This window comes from Triticum dicoccoides, chromosome 7B (assembly GCF_002162155.2).
Source record: "Triticum dicoccoides isolate Atlit2015 ecotype Zavitan chromosome 7B, WEW_v2.0, whole genome shotgun sequence".
Classification (NCBI taxonomy): domain Eukaryota; kingdom Viridiplantae; phylum Streptophyta; class Magnoliopsida; order Poales; family Poaceae; genus Triticum; species Triticum dicoccoides.
The window spans coordinates 364,288,399-364,299,138 of NC_041393.1; the positions used below are offsets into that span (position 1 = coordinate 364,288,399).

The 10,740-nt window shown below is 44.1% G+C and overlaps 1 long non-coding RNA gene across 1 annotated transcript; it reads left to right on the forward strand.

Annotated features, from left to right (window-relative positions):
* Nucleotides 1-340: 340 nt before the first annotated feature.
* Nucleotides 341-3,112, forward strand: LOC119337893. The gene is made up of 2 exons (XR_005163677.1): nucleotides 341-1,644; nucleotides 1,730-3,112. It is a non-coding gene; the product is annotated as an uncharacterized LOC119337893 (long non-coding RNA).
* The last annotated feature ends 7,628 nt before the right edge of the window (nucleotides 3,113-10,740 follow it).

The window sequence follows — 10,740 nt, forward strand, 5'->3', positions numbered from 1 at the left end:
ACATAACACCACTAGAGGAAAGACAACATACATCTCATCAAAATATTGAACAAATACCAAATTCACATGACTACTTATAACAAGACTTCTCCCATGTTCATAATCAGAGGGGTATTAATTTAAATCTATAAGGATGCTAGCCGACCCTCCACCAGGGAGCTCCCCCAATTTCCTCCAATCTGGGCTGTTGGATCTGATCTTTTTCTCTCTTGTGCCGTTCGATCTTCACCTTTTGGTAAATTTCGTTTTCACCACACAGTCCTTTTCTCATCGAATGACGGTGGGCTCGTCTCAGCTATGTATTGGCTGGGTCAAACTGTCCTAGGTGCGCGAGGTTTTGGCCACTACACAACTCGCGCGCCGTATCCAATCCTGGCCCAATCCCATGCCCAGCCTCTTTCCCTTCCAATCTCCAGTGGCCACACCCTCTCTCCTCCCGCACGAACCCTAGAAAATGCCAGCCGCCGCCCTCACTCCTCCCAGCCGCCTCCATGCTCTCTTCCCCCTCCTCCTCCATCCTCCCGCATCTCATCCATCTCGCCGGATCCCAGGCGTGGGAGCACAGAGGCGAGCTTCTACGGCAGCGGCGGGAGACTGCAGGCAAAGGGCGACCCCATGGATCCGTGTCCAGCCCTCCTCATCCCGGTTCCCATGGATCCGAGGCTTGTAGGCACGGAGGCGAACTGCCTCGGCGGCGGCGGCAACTGCAGGCAAGGGGCAATGGTGGTGCCGCTCCATCTGATCTGCACGAGAGGGACAAGATGAGAGGGAGAGAGAGCATTAGAACATCGAATTCAACCGGCTTACAAGTTGAAGAGAAGGTTAAGTATGCTCCTTGTGAGCAGTACTGAGTAATCTAATGATCTGCTCCATGCAATCTAAGAAAAATAAATGTGCAAGCCATTTCTGATAGAAGGTTTGGGTATCAACTATTTTTGTTTGTGTCTACAAGCTTTTGACTTTCTTGCCCGGTCTATTGTTTATTTGCAATATTGGATACACTTGCCATTTCTTGTGAATATTTTTTTGTTTGTCATACTCTCAATATATTGCATATTAACTCTATATTGAAGAATATTTGAACAATCAGTACTTCACCGCGGTAATCTACAGGAAGGCAAGGATAACTATATTAAACATTTCACGAGATCCTTCCAATTATTGGCACAAACTCCTTTTCAAGATATTACAAGTGTGGTTGACTACCGGAGATTATCAGATGGAAAGAACGTATATCCTTCATCTTTATTTAGATGTTTAATTAGATGCACAAGCGTACATGATTCTGTGCCATATCCCTTTTCTATCCAGCTGCTGCATTCTTTTCTTTCATATGTGTTGTCATGGTCATTAGTTTAGATTGTGTTAATATTTATGATATGGCCCAGAGTTGTGTTTTGTTTTTGCTCATGCTTGCTGCTTGCATGATTGAACATCTGGTGTTTTGTCTGATCAACCATTTTTGTGCAGTAGAATTCATTTTATCCTTGATCATGTGCGTGTGTACATCTACTGAAGTAGTTTTAATTGATATAAAAGTTTTGATTTATTGCAGCAATTTGACTTTAACCAGCCATAGTCTACAAGGAACATTAGGAGTAGACTATGACTTTCCATCTGGAAAGTGTTTTCTATGCAGAATTGGTTAGCATTATCTCTAGATACAATGTTTACTATTCAATAGATAATTTACATGTTGTCGCAAAGTGATGTTTCTTCAACTGTACAGACTGATGGTGATGACATATACTTATATGCCCATTATCGGGTGATAGCTATTGTTCTCTACCAATGGTATGTTTGCAACTGCAACCCATATTCCAATGATGGCCATAGCCGAGACGACATGCATCAGCGGGGAGAATCACCACAACGGACTGCATCTGCCCAGACGATTTTTGCAACGGCCACGACGAAGTGCATCTCTCAATTCCAGGATCAGCATGCTGGATGAATCCTCCTTGCCTGTTAAGTTGCAATGGTGCAACCAAACACCATGGAGGCTTTTGTATTAGGGACGGTGAATCTGCATCGATAGTGATGGATGGAAATTGCTCGCCCTCCTTCCTCCATAAACCATGGGGACCTTGTATAGTTGTATTAGCCTCCCCATCTATCCGTCAGGAAGCCCTGACTTTCCCTGCTATTGCTGTCGAAAACGCTACCCTTGCAGAACATGAACCGAACTTAAGTATGGCACATGGAGCTTCAGGTAACAAATCTGAAAGAACCAAAATTAATGTATGACATGTCTTTTGTCACAACGCCTCTCTCTTATTTTGTATGACCTGCTGCATGTTCAATGGAGTGTACCAACTACCAAGTGCTAGAAGCATCATTATAGATTAATTATGTACAAGATCACTTTGCTTCAGCCTTTTAGGAGCATTTTTCTATATTACATACATGTTCGTGCAACACTGCCAAATACATATAGCCGGGAAATGCAGATGAACGGGGTTGGGTTTAATACACTCATAAAGAAAGCAAGTGTTCCTCTGTTTTTAAGTCAATTGCTTTTCACTGGCCATAATCATATTCAGTTCAGTTACTTGTAGATGAAGGTGCTTACTGATTCACTCTTTATGCAACACTCATCTTTTATACCTGAATGTGAAGATAATTTGAAGCCTCAAGTGGGGATGACATTTGAAGGACTGAAGGTTGCGGAGTAGCTCTACAAGTCTTATGCACACCACTCTGGTTTTAGAGTTTGTATTGGACAACAAAAGAAGTTAGAAAATGAGGTCATTCACAATAAAAGCTATTGTACATGTTTGGTAATGATACCTACGAGATACTATCATGGGTTGAGCACCAATCATTGCCTTGTGTCACCAGATAAGCGTCATTTAATCAAATCAAATCATTGAGGTAGTGAGAGGGCGAAGAACGCATTGTACACATGCAGCAAAGCAAGCAGAGCTCATTAATACAATTTTATTAGTTTTATGAAATTTTGAATTCTATGTAATGGATGAGAGGTTGTGTTTATTCTCCAATTATTTGTCCTATTTCTATCACATTTGATGCGTCCGTAATTACTTCTGAGTGGTCTGTAGATGCTGTGAATTCCAGTTGTTTATGAAGGTTGGGAGTTTCTTCTTGTTTATGAATGAGAATTTGGATGTACAGGCACCAGGTTTCAAAGGATCAAGTAGCTTTTAATTCATGAATTCTTTGGGCTTCTAGCTACTATTAGCATGTATCAGGTGAAGAAGCCTTGAAGATAAATCAGACTAGCAGCATTAGAGTTATGTTACATCATGTAATATACGAGGAACACCTCAATTGCCAATAGGAACAAAGTAAAAATGAATTGGATGTTTTTTCTGCCATTTCCATTCACGTCATCTTATATTCATTTCTTTGAGTAATCCAATAATCACCGATGATAGGCCTCCACATTCTAAAATCTGAAACTATGTGTACACACTCAACTGTATTAATCCTCAGTCAGGAAGTCAATCTGCAATTATCACATATCTACATCAAAAAAGAACAAGGAAAATTCAGAGACATGGTCGATGTTGCTCTGCAAAGTCCAACAAAAATTTAGAGACATGGACGACGTTGCTCTGGAAAGGGTCCTAGGTTGTAGTCGTCGCCCACGCGAGTCTACAACATGACGACGCCATCAGGTGGAGGGTCAGAGTGTATGTCGAAGGTGCAGATGTTACACCCATCGGTGGCCTCAGCGACGCTGGCTGGCGATGAGGTGGAAGGGTGCAGGTTGCGACCGGCGGTGGCCTCGGTGGCGGGTATCGGCGATGAGGTGGACGTGTGTAGGTTGTGGCCGGCGGGAACTGGCGACGAGGTGGACGAGGCACGAGGCTCGCCAGGGCCTGGATAGGCGAGCCAAGTAGGCGGAGGCTTTTGGACGAATCATGATTGCGACGATGGTGGATAGGCGAGCCAAGTAGGCGGAGGCTTTTGGACGAATCATGATTGCGACGATGGTGAAGTGGTGCATCTCATATGGGTGTTGAGCTCGTCGCCATTGGGAGGACCCTCGTGGGCAGAAGGATTTGGGACAGATTTGGGGTTGTGATATTTTCGATTGGGTATAGGTCCATTGCTTCAGCTGTTTTTTTTAGAAAATTCACATGATCTAACAAGGGTTTCAAGTGGGCGTTTTTTCTGTAAAATAAGGGCCAACTCACGAGAGGCTAAGGATTGCGGTCAGACAAATGATGATGATCGGCTACATGGATGCACGAGGGTTGTTGGATGTATAAGATAGGACGCCTCCAAACTTTGTTATCTTCACAAAGAGTACAGTTCCAGCATAAGGTAGGAAACTTGAAATTTTTAGATAATTCTTACCATGCACCTAAATGATTTCTAAAACTTGATATATAGAGAAGTGTTTCAAAACACACGGGGTTTGAATTTGCACCTTCCACCATTTGGCTCTATGCTACCTGAGTAAGATAACAAAATATGCATGCTCATGTATATATTTTCAAAGATATATTTTCCTTCATTTTTAATCTTAAAGGGTTTGAATTAGTACCTCAAGTGGTTTGCTAACACCTACTTCTAATAACAAAGACAAATATTTTTAAAACACTTTGGGTTTGACATGGTCTCTGCGCTTGTCCAAACATAAAGTTATTGAAAAATGCAAATGACAAAACACACATGGTTTTAAATGAGACTCTGAGCCATTTGGCACACATAGGCTTTCTACTATCAAAATCGAATATGTCCTTACTAAAGGAAACTATTTTCATCGCGAACATGGCTTTCGCGGGTCTCTGCGCCATTTGGCGCAACGGATCCACTAGTATGCATAAAGGATCTGAACATATGATCTTCCACCGAATAAACCAACTAGCATCAATTACAAGGAGTAATCAACACTACTAGCATCCCACAAGTACCAATCTGAGGTTTTGAGACAAAGATCGGATATAAGAGATGAACTAGGGTTTGAGAGGAGATGGTGCTGGTGAAGATGTTGATGGAGATTGACCCCCTCTCGATGAGAGGATCGATGATGATGACAATGGCGACGATTTCCCCCTCCCGAAGGGATGTTTCCCCGGTAGAACAGCTCCGCCGGAGCCCTAGATTGGTTACGCCAAGGTTCCGCCTCGAGATGACGGCACTTCGTCCCGAAAGCTTCCTTATGATTTTTTCCAGGGCAAAAGACACCATATAGCAGAAGATGGACATCAGATGGTTGCCAGGTGGCCCACGAGGCAGGGGGCGCGCCCAGGGGGGTAGGGCACGCCCTTCACCCTCGTGGACAGTGGGTGGCCCTCCTCTGGTGCTTTCTTCACCCAATATTTTTAATATATTCCAAAACTGACTTTCGTGGAGTTTCAGGACTTTTGGAGTTGTGCAGAATAGGTCTCTAATATTTGCTCCCTTTCCAGCACAGAATTCCAGCTATCGGCATTCTCCCTCTTCATGTAAACCTTGTAAAATAAGAGAGAAAGGGCATAAGTATTGTGACATAATGTGTAATAACAGCCCATAATGCAATAAATATTGATATAAAAGCATGATGCAAAATGGACGTATCAACTCCCCCAAGCTTAGACCTTGATTGTCCTCAAGCGGAAGCCGATATCGAAAAATATGTCCACATGTTTAGAGATATAGGTGTTGATAAAATAAAATACGGACATGAGGGCATCATGATCATTCTTAGAAGAGCAACGTATATATTATCATATAATTTCTTATGCTAAAGTAACAATCTATTCACAATGTAAAGTATGAATCAGAAAATTCATTGAAAACTAGCAAACTATAATCTTAGTCATTGAAGCAATTGCAATTTATCATAACATCAGAAAGAGTCAATATGAGAGCTTTTCAGCAAGTTCACATGCTCAACTATCGTTTAGTCTTTCACGATTGCTAACACTCACGCAATACTTATGGGTATGAAGTTTTAATCGGACACAGAGAAAGATTCGGCTCCCAACCTTTTACCTCAAGGGTAATGTCAACAGTAATACTTTATGAAAACCTACATCCAATTGGGTATATATACCAGAATCTTTCCAACACATAGTGCTTGCCAAAGGATAAAGTGTAAAAAGGAAAGGTGAAGATCACCATGACTCAAGTATAAGGTAGAAGACAAAAATAAAAGATAGGCCCTTCGCAGAGGGAAGCTGAGGTTGTCATGCGCTTTTATGGTTGGATGTACAAAATCTTAATGAAAAAGAACGTCACTTTATATTGCCACTTGTGATAGGGACCTTTATTATGCAGTCCGTCGCTTTTATTTCTTCCATATCACAAGCTCGTATAAAGCTTATTTTCTCCACACTAATAGATCATACATATTTAGACAACATTTTTTATTGCTTGCAACAATGAAAACTTACTTGAAGGATCTTACTCAATCCATAGGTAGGTTTAGGGATGTTTAGAAGCACAAGTAGTATCTCTACTCGGTGCAAAGAATTTGGCTAGCATGAGGGGGAAAGGCAAGCTCAACATGTTGGATGATCCATGACAGTATAATTTATTTTGGATATAAGCAAACATAACTCATTATGTCGTCTTCCTTGTCCAACATCAACTTTTTATCATGTCATATTTTAATGAGTGATCACAATCATAAAATATGTCCAAGATAGTATATTTATATGTGAAAACCTCTCTTTGTTTATTACTTCCTATTAATTGCAACGATGACCAAAACTATGTTTGTCAACTCTCAACAACTTGTATTCATCATACTCTTTATATGTGAAGTCATTACTCTCCATAAGATCAATATGATCTTTTTATTTATTTTTATTCTTTCTTTTTCTTTTATTCCCTCAAGATCATAGCAAGAAAGCAAAACCTTCGACTCAAAACTAATCTTTATTATATATGGCTCATGGACATGATTACATAGATAGGGATCAACACAAAACTCAAAGCTAGATCATACTAAACTTTATTCTACTAGATCAAGATATAACCAAAAGGATCGAACTAAGAAAACGGTAAAGATAGAAGTGTGATGGTGACAAGTTACCGGGGCACCTCCACCAAGCTTGACAGTTGCCAAGGGGAGTGCCCATACCCATGTATTTATGTCTCTTTCTTTGGGGGTGGTGATGATGGAGTTGTTGATGATGTAGGCTTGTCGTAAATCTTCCAAGGCATAGGCTCACCATCATAGAATGATGATCGAGTCTCCGGGATCCTGAATCTGCAGCCAAACTCATCCTCTTGAATCTATATTCATACTCACAGTTTTGGTTTTGCAGGTCATAGATCTGGGCTTGGAGGTGCTCGATTTTCTCGTGAAGCTTGAAGATGGTCTCCCCAAAGTTCTTGGCATCCAGCTTGTGGTTGTTAATGAACTCCGCGATCATCATGTGGTTGGCGTTGAGTCTGCGTTCCACCATCCCTTGGCACTTGAAAGCTTGTTCCTCCATTGCTTCGAGTCTTGTCTCCACGCTTCTGGTCCTCCTTGGTTCCTTAACATCACGGATGTGCAGCACCCCCTCACGCATCTCAATGGTTTGAGGGTGTTGCAACACCTCCGCGGCATAGGGGTTGATGACCTTCTCGAAAAACTTGTCCTTGGGGGCGCTTGAAGACGTCATGGTGATCTTGATCTGTCAGGAAAATAGCTCGAAACAAAAGCAGAAGATTTTATCGTGGTACGGCGGTCAAAACCTTTGGGAGATTATATAGTGATTTTTTACCGACCAAAAGAAGTATCATGCAAGAAAACGGAGTCTGGAGGGCACACAAGGTGTCTGATACGTCTCCAACTTATCTATAATTTTTTATTGTTCCATGCTATTATATTACCTGTTGTGGATGTTTATGGGCTTTACTTTACACTTTTATATCATTTTTGGGACTAACCTACTAACCGGAGGCCTAGCCCCTATTGCTGTTTTTTTGCCTATTTCAGTGTTTCGAAGAAAAGGAATATCAAACGGAGTCCAAACGGAATGAAACCTTCGGGAGCGATCTTTTTGGAACAAACGTGATCCAAAGGACTTTGAATACAAGTCAAGAAACAATCGAGGAGGCCATGAGGGTGGAGGGCGCCCCCCCTACTGGGCGCGCCCCCTATCTTGTGGGCCCCTCGGGCGTCCACCGACCTACTTCTTCCTCCTATATATACCCACATACCCCGAGAACATCAGAGGCGACCACGAAAAACTATTTCCACCACCGTAACCTTCTGTATCCGTGAGATCCCATCTCGGAGCCTTCGCCGGTGCTCCGCCGGAGGGGGGATCAACCACGGAGGGCTTCTACATCAACAACATAGCCTCTCCGATGAGTTGTGAGTACTTTACCACAGACCTTCGGGTCCATAGTTATTAGCTAGATGGCTTCTTCTATCTCTTTGGATCTCAATACCATGTTCTCCTCGATCCTCTAGGAGATCTAGTACTCGCAAGCAAGGAGCTACACTACATATGCATGGGTATATGTGTAAAGGGCCATATCGATGGACTGAACTGCAGAATGCCAGAATAAGAGGGGGATAGCTAATCCTGTCGAACACTATGCTTCTGGCCACCTCCATCTTGCAGCATGTAGAAGAGAGTAGATTGAAGTCCTCCAAGTAGCATCGCATAGCATAATCCTACCCGGGATCCTCCCCTCGTCGCCCTGTGGAAAAGCAATCACCGGGTTGTCTGTGGAACTTGTTTGGGTGTGTTTTATTAAGTATCCGGTTCTATTTGTCATAAGGTCAAGGTACAACTCCGGGTCGTCCTTTTATCGAGGGACACGACTATTCGAATAGATAAACTTCCCTGCAGGAGTGCACCACATAACCCAACACGCTCGATCCCATTTGGCCGGACACACTTTCCTGGGTCATGCCCGGCCTCGGAAGATCAACACGTCGCAGCCCCACCTAGGCACAACAGAGAGGTCAGCACGCCGGTCTAAATCCTATGCACGCAGGGGTCTGGGCCCATCGCCCATTGCACACCTGCACGTTGCAAACGCGGCCAGAAGCAGAACTAGCCCCCTTAATACAAGAGCAGGCTTACGTTCCAATCCGGCGCGCGCCACTCAGTCGCTGACGTCACGAAGGCTTCGGCTGATACCACGATGTCGAGTGACCATATCTTTCCCGCGTAGTTGGTTAGTGCGTATAGGCCAGTGGCCAGACTCAGATCAAATACCAAGATCTCGTTAAGCGTGTTATTTTGAAGTAATCGTGGGAGCCGACTAGGGCGAGGCCCACCTCTCGCCTAGGTGGTCTCAACCTGCCCTGTCGCTCCGCCACAAAGTAACAGTCGGGGGCCGTCGGGAACCCAGGCCCATCTCTACCGGGATGGAGCCACCTGTCCTTCCAGCCCCCACATCAGAATCACTTGCGGGTACTCAACGAGCTGACCCGACTTCAGTCACCATCTGTATAGTATGTATATATGTATAGTATATACCCATGATCACCTCCCAAGTGATCACGGCCCAATAGTATAGCAAGGCAGACTAACAAGAATGTAGGGCCAATGATGACAAACTAGCATCCTATACTAAGCATTTAGGACTGCGGGTAAGGTATCAATGACTGTAGCAACAATGACAGGCTATGTAACAGAATAGGAGTAACCGGACAGTAACATGCTACACTACTCTAATGCACGCGGTATAGAGAAGAATAGGCGATATCTGGTGATCAAGGGGGGGCTTGCCTGGTTGCTCTGGCAAGAAGGAGTCGTCAACTCCGTAGTTGAACTTGGCACCAGCAGCGGCGTCGGCCTCGTAGTCTACCGGAGAGAAGAGGGGGAAGAAACAATGAATATAATGCAAACAGATGCATAACGATGCATGACTTGACAAAGCGTGATGCTAGGTGTGCCCAAACGTGGTAGTAGGTGATACCGGCGAAGGGGGGAAACATCCGGGAAAGTATCCCCGGTGTTTCGCGTTTTCGGACAGAGGAATCGGAGGGGGAAAGTTGCGAGTTCGATAGGTTAGGGATGTGTGGCGGACGAACGGGCTGCGTATCCGGATTCGTCTCGTCATTCTGAGCAACTTTCATGCAGAAAGTATTTTCATCTGAGCTACGGTTTATTTTATATGATTTTCTAAAGTTTTAAATCATTTTTAGAATTTATATAATTAATTTAATTCAACATTATCCAAAATAGTGTTTGCTGACGTCATCATGATGTCAGCATGACGTCAGCAGTCAACAGAGGTGTTGACTGGTCAAACTGACGTGTGGGTCCCGCATGTCATACTCTGTTAACTAATTAACCAAATTAATTAGTTTAATTAACAGATTAGTTAGGTTAGTTAAGTAATTATGTTAATTAAACAAGATTAATTAAGTTAATTAATTTAGTTAATTAATTAATTAAATTTATATTCATTATTATTATTATTTCTTTTTTTAAATCGTTCTAGGCGGGGGCCCTGTTTGTCAGTGGCCCATGGCCTTAGCGGGCGCGGGCGCCAGCGGTGCGCTTACGGGCGCACCCGTGCACGGCCGAGCCCGATCGGGGAGGAGGCGAGGTGGTGGTTCCTCGGGCACGAGCACCGCCGTGAGGTGGGGCTCCGACGCGGCAAGGTGTCGGGCGCGATGGGGAACGACGGCGAGGGGGTTTCATCCCCGATCCAGATCTGGATCGGGGGGAGGGGGAGAGCGAGTGAGTGGGGGGGAGTGGTGGTCGTGGGGCTAGGGTTCGGTGCCCCCAGGGGGTATAGGCCAGGGGCTGGGCCGGCCGGTTATTGGCCTGGTGCCAGCTGGGCCGGTTGGCCCCGGGAAGGGTTTGGTCTCTTTTCTTC